Below are 5,999 nucleotides of genomic sequence, written 5' to 3' on the forward strand. Positions count from 1 at the left end.
AGCCCTCTACCGCTATTATCCGCTAACAGCACGGCACCAGGAACCTTCTGTCGCCCATCCGCTAACAGCACGGTACCAGGAGCCTCTGCTGTCGTCCCGCTAACAGCACGGTACCAGGAGCCCTCTACCGTATCCCGGTAACAGCACGGACCTGGGCCCTGTGCCTCGCTGCTCGCCTGCGGTACCTCGACGTTGTTGGGGATAGTACCAAACAGCAAAGAAACTGTCAGTCTATTGCCCATAATTGTCGGTTAACCCGCCGCTATTGATAGCTGATGATGATGATTGGGGTTTTAGGGCGCGTCGACTTCTAGGGTCATTTTGCCCACTATTGATAGCTGACAGTACAAGGACCAACACATGGCATGAGGATGGTAGTGAGCGGGCGGCGGCGGCCGCAGCCACGCCCCCGTATTACATGAGGATGGTGGTGAGCGGGCGGCGGCGGCCGGCAGCCACGTCCCCGTATTACATGAGGATGGTGGTGGGCGGGCGCCGGCCGGCAGCCACGACCCGTATTACAATGAGGATGGTGGTAGGCGGACGCGGCCGCCAGCCACGACCCCGTATTGCGTGAGGATGGTGGTGGGCGGGCGGGCGGCGGCCTGCAGTGACGTCTCGGTGCTGCAGCGTATGACGAGCTGAGCGTGACGATTACGGCCGGACGCCGGGCGCTCCTCCATGGCCGGCATGGAGCACGTGTTCCTTCCACCAGGAGACGGCCAGCTCGCGCGCATGCTGGCCAGCTGGTAAGCACGCTGGGCCAGCGGTCCAGTGGGGGCCTCTAGCCGCCGACGGCAAAAAACCCTCGCGTGCAGTGGGCTTTTCTTTCGAGTGCTTGATCGAGACCGAACCTGATGTCTGTGCTTTTAAGATGCTTGTTGTATTGATGGGTGTTCGAAACTTTTGTCCCCGTTTCAAACTAGGACCGTGCAAGTTTTGTCGGTGATGCGCTATGACCAGACGCATGTATGCGGTCATCTGTGCTGCCGTGCAGTGACGACTGCTGGCTGTTGGCAGGCACCGCGGCGGCCTGGCAGCCGTGCTGGAGGACCTGGCGTCGGACCGTGGGCCCGGCTCGCTGCCGGGCTGGCTCGGCAGGCTGGCCTCGTTCGTCAGCGCCCTCCTCCGGCTGCCCTACACGGCCAGCATTGTCAGTCAGGTGGTAACGGGTGCCGCACGCGCTGGGCGCATGCCGGCAACGTCTCAGTTTTCCGTTGGAATTGTGTTTCATCGCGTGCTTCGGGGCGCTGACTTGCACCGTGGTAGATCGTTGGCGATTGGTGAAGACTGGTAGGCTATTTCGTGTCCGGCGTTGTTCGTTGTGCAAGTGTGTCGAATTTGTCGTCCAAAGTCACCGCCACCGCGCCGGAGCTTGTATTGAGTGTCTCTGGCCATGCTCTGCGAACGTTGGTATCTCTGAAGGCGGCAGGCGAGCGGGCTGGGTGTCTCTCCAAACTGTAACCGTTCACACTGCACCGCTAGGCACCAGCGAGCTCGTCATTGGGGCTTTACGACGCACTCAGCTGCTGAGGCTTTATAATATTGCCTGCCTTTCACCCTGGCAGGGAGGCGGGCACTTGGGGGATTTGTACCCCACACCTCTGATTTTCAGGCGTACAGCTCAACCACTACACTATCAGTACCCAGAGAGAGAGAGAGAGAGAGAGAGAGAGAGAGAGAGAGAGAGAGAGAGAGAGAGAGAGAGAGAGGAGAGAGAGAGAGGAGAGAGAGAGAGAGAGAGAGAGAGAGAGGAGGAGAGAGAGGAGGAGAAGAGAGAGAGAGAGGGAGGGAGAGGGAGAGGGAGAGGGAGAGAGGGAGAGGGAGAGGGAGAGGGGAGGAGAGGGAGAGGGAGAGGGGAGAGGGAGAGGGAGAGGGAGAGGGAGAGGGAGAGGGAGAGGGAGAGGGAGAGGGAGAGGAGAGGGAGAGGGAGAGGGAGAGGGAGAGGGAGGAGAGGGAGAGGGAGAGGGAGAGGGAGAGGGAGAGGGAGAGAGGAGAGAGAGAGAGAGTCGTTAGCGATGAACGCGCCTGACCATCACCCAAACGTCCACCCTGGTGGCGTTCGTTCCGGGCTGCCGCGTCCCTCGCGCGCGCCGCGTGGAGCCGTGACCCCGAGGTCGCTCCCGCAGACCGGCGCGGCGCGATCGCGCCGGTCGGCGCACCGCGGCGCGCCGGCGCCGTGGTCCGCCTCCTCGCCTGGCACCCGCACACGGCGCGGCTGGGCGGTGGCGCTGCGCGACGACTCCGTGCGCCTGTACCAGGCGCGGCGGCCCACCGTGCCGCTCATCAAGCACCGGCTGCAGAGGCGCGTCGCCGACCTGCACTGGAAGTAAGCGGACCATGCATGCCGACGTGGTGTGACGACGCCGTCTGTGGGGACACGTGGCGTCTGTTGTGGGTAGGATCTCGGGCCCCCATTGTGTGTGCTGGGCCAAAGCTTACGGGCGTGCTGAGGACGGAGGCGACATCAAGTTCTAAACTGAACACCATTGTTTTGGAAAGGTTTCACTTGGTTTACGGACGCTAGCCAGTGTCGGGAGGAGCAGGACGGTGTTATGGTGCCTCCATGCCGGTTAATGCCACCCATCATCTTCGTGACACAATTATTGTGTCAGAGCGCGGGACAGCAAACTGTCTGAACTTTGGGTGGAGGTGGCGCTGGAGGAGCCATTTGCTTCTTGCGTCGACTCGCCTCGGCGGTGATTACAAGGGAGGAAAGGTGAGGTGAGGAAACGGGCCAATTACACTTCAGAGCAATAGTAAACGTGGCATTGTTCTGTCCACGATTTTGGGATTTAGGATTGGGGATTTTCGGGAGTGGGAAATGAATTATGTCACGAGCGTTCATATGTGAAAACCAGCGTTCTGGAGCTGCGTGGTACCGATCCTCGCACCTCTCACATGCTGAGAGACCGCTCTGCCCTCTCAGCTACTGCTCCGTTTGCCAGCGTTTCTTTTCGCAATAGCTGAATACCTTGGCGGACCAACAGGTCAGCCCTCACTGGACACGATGCTTTAGAAAAAGCTGCCGCCGAACATGTCCTGTGTAGTGGCAAATATGCACATTTTAAGCGCTTGCAATCCGTGAATCCAAATGCTTCGAATTTGGCGCTTGATCGCTACCAATTTAAATGCATAGAAAACGACTGTTTGCGATAAGTATGATGTCTTGATGTATGCTCAGGCAGATCTATCCCTATGATGTCCCCAAATGTCCCTTTCGGGGGAATATTTCAAAATTCAACTTATCCGTGTTTGGCGCATGTGTGTGCCAGGCTCAACACATCACAGGTCACAGGTCACAGGTCACAACACAGGTCACTTGGGCGTCTGGCACAGTAGATGAACTCACTGTAGACTCTGCTTGAGGTGGACCCTCCCCCCAGAGAGCTGGTCATGTCTAGGTCAATCGGTCGGCCCCTGTCTCCCGACCCGCCGGCTCGTCAGCAACGCTTAAGTGTTTCCGTGGTGTAGTGGTTATCACATCCGCTTTACACGCGGAAGGCCCCCGGTTCGATCCCGGGCGGGAACAGTGTTTAGTTGGTAGTTGGTTTAGCAATGTAAGTCCTTGACCACGTCCAGCACAAATTATGCAGTGCAGGGTGGTATAATGAAAAGCGGTGCTTTGATTACGTACATGGTCAAGATTTGTTCAGGTGAATGTGCAGATTTGCTAACCCGACAACTGGCAACGTCTAGCTTGTCCCATATGTTCTCGCAACGCAGCTGAGACCGTGCTGCCGTCGGACACTTCGCTAATTGTCAACGTTACAGTCATCGAGAATGACGTGACGTACGTGCATGTGGATAACTATCCAACTTACCCCGGTCTAAGGCGAGGAGTATATCACACGTGAACTCAGTGACTGAATACCTCAAATTAGTTCTTGCTGTTCGTTCGAAAGATTTTCTCAGGAAGCGTATGCACTCGACGGAAAAGGTTTGAAACGTCACTTCAAAGACTGTTATAAGCAACCTTTTCCCTGCTTTGGTACGTGTGTAAAGCTGTCGCTTCAGCTTACGAAGCTACGCCAACGTAATCTGCATGTGCCACCGATTTGTCATCTCTGTTGGTTACGGGGTATCTGCCAGTAGCGAGTCTGTAGAAGACCTTTGCAACCAGCATACAAAGTTACAGCGTTACAACATGCGCCCATGGGTAATGGTTGATTCACTCATGTGGTGTGTTACGTTACAACATGCGCCCATGGGTAATGGTTGATTCACTCATGTGGTTGTAAATAGCTGTAATATTGTCTTGCCCGGTGTTTACACTACGCAACGAGCGGAGCGCTGCTACCAGCTAAAACGTGTTTCCGCCCGGGATCGAACCGGGGACCTTCCGCGTGTTAGGCGGATGTGATAACCACTACACCACGGAAACACTCGGCCCCGCCCAACGAGCCGGCCGCTCGGGAGACAGGGCCGACCGACTGACCTAGACATGACCAGCTCTCTGGGGGCGGGTCCACCTCAAGTGGAGGCTGACCAGTCGGTGAAGCATGGCGCCCCAATTATTCTCATCAGATGTGAGTGTCATCGGGGCTGTAGCTCAAGTGGTAGAGCGCTCGCTTAGCATGTGAGAGGTACGGGGATCGATACCCCGCAGCTCCAGAGTTTTGGGCTTAACATTCAGGGCCGGTCGGGACGAAATTCAGCCCTGGGTAGCGACGTTGGTTTTAAGACAGAACTACGTGTGCATTATGTGCATTCGCGATTTTCGTAAGCATATCTACGAAAGGTCTAAAGCCCGTATGACTGAAGTACACGCGGAAAAATTTGTTCCTTTAATAAAAAATGCGTATCAAAAAGGTTCCTATTGACAACAATACGTCAGGACAGAATTGCGTCTAAAAAAGTGCGTACGCGTGAAGTGCAAACGCAACTTGTTCGTAAAAATCAAAGGTACACAGGTAAACGTAACGCAAAAGGAGAGCTTGACAAAATAGGTAAGCAAAAGTTCGCGAGGAGCATAGGCGCAGTAACAGTGGTCCGTGGGTGCTCCCCAGTTTCCGAGAATGCTGAACATTAAGCCTATGGCGGTGCATGAAAAGATTTGACTGGAATGGTGGATGATACTTGTATGGTTAATGTCCCAGGATTGATTGACCGCCAGGATAGATAGCAAATTATGTACCATGGGCCCTCGCATTCCGCTGAAATTTGGTTTCCGGGAATGATCTGAGGCATGAATTCGAGAGAGCGATTTCTGGCTCTACCCGGCGCACATTTTAAAGCTGATTCTCTCGCGCAATGTCGTGTCCAGTGCAAACGAGATCCTTATCAAAGGAAGTGCATCAAAGCGGGTCCAGCATTTGCTTACCCACCAGCTGGCGACATCTGCCTTGTCTCATAAGTTCTTGTTCTCGCAACGCAGCTGAGACCGCACTGCCGTCGGACAATGTTCGCTAATTGACGTTGCAGTTATCGAGGATGACGTGACGTGCATGCATTTGAATGGACTATCCAGCTTACTTCCTGGCCCAAGGCGCCAAGTATATCACACACCACTTAGCGACTGAAGACCTCAATTAACTGGTTTCTGTTCGCGCAAATTAGTCCTCACCTTACTCCATTGACAAAGCTTCACACGTCGTTTCAAAGACTTCAGTTTGCCACGTACTCAGAACTGGCCGCTTTAAGTTACGAAGCCAAAACAATGTAGTTGATATGATAAGCGTGCCAATTACGTACCAATTAAAATACAACTCAAATTTTTGCTGCTGTTTTGCCCACGCGTTATGGTGCAATTCAGTGGTGGCATTCCGCGCTGTTTTGTCTCCCGCTCAGTTACTGGGTAAGACAGCACCAGATACCTAGTAGCGTTGCTACCAACTAAACGCTGTTTCCGCCCGGGATCGAACCGGGGGCCTTCCGCGTGTTAGGCGGATGTGATAACCACTACACCACGGAAACGCCTGATAATCTCCGACCAGCCGACCGGTCGGGACTGGGGCAGACCGACAGACCTAGACATGACCAGCTCTCCGGGGGCGGGC

The 5,999-nt window shown here is 55.1% G+C and overlaps 3 non-coding genes across 3 annotated transcripts; 2 read left to right on the forward strand and 1 right to left on the reverse strand.

The window, feature by feature from the left end:
• Nucleotides 1–3,459: 3,459 nt before the first annotated feature.
• Nucleotides 3,460–3,532, forward strand: TRNAV-UAC (transfer RNA valine (anticodon UAC)). Its single transcript has one exon. It is a non-coding gene; the product is annotated as a tRNA-Val (tRNA).
• Nucleotides 3,533–4,311: 779 nt separating this feature from the next.
• Nucleotides 4,312–4,384, reverse strand: TRNAV-AAC (transfer RNA valine (anticodon AAC)). Its single transcript has one exon. It is a non-coding gene; the product is annotated as a tRNA-Val (tRNA).
• A 157-nt stretch (nt 4,385–4,541) lies between these two features.
• TRNAA-AGC (transfer RNA alanine (anticodon AGC)) lies at nt 4,542–4,614 on the forward strand. Its single transcript has one exon. It is a non-coding gene; the product is annotated as a tRNA-Ala (tRNA).
• Nucleotides 4,615–5,999: the final 1,385 nt, after the last annotated feature.

Source organism: Pollicipes pollicipes, unplaced genomic scaffold (assembly GCF_011947565.3).
Source record: "Pollicipes pollicipes isolate AB1234 unplaced genomic scaffold, Ppol_2.1 Scaffold_6138;HRSCAF=7277_pilon_pilon_pilon, whole genome shotgun sequence".
NCBI classification, from domain to species: domain Eukaryota; kingdom Metazoa; phylum Arthropoda; class Thecostraca; order Pollicipedomorpha; family Pollicipedidae; genus Pollicipes; species Pollicipes pollicipes.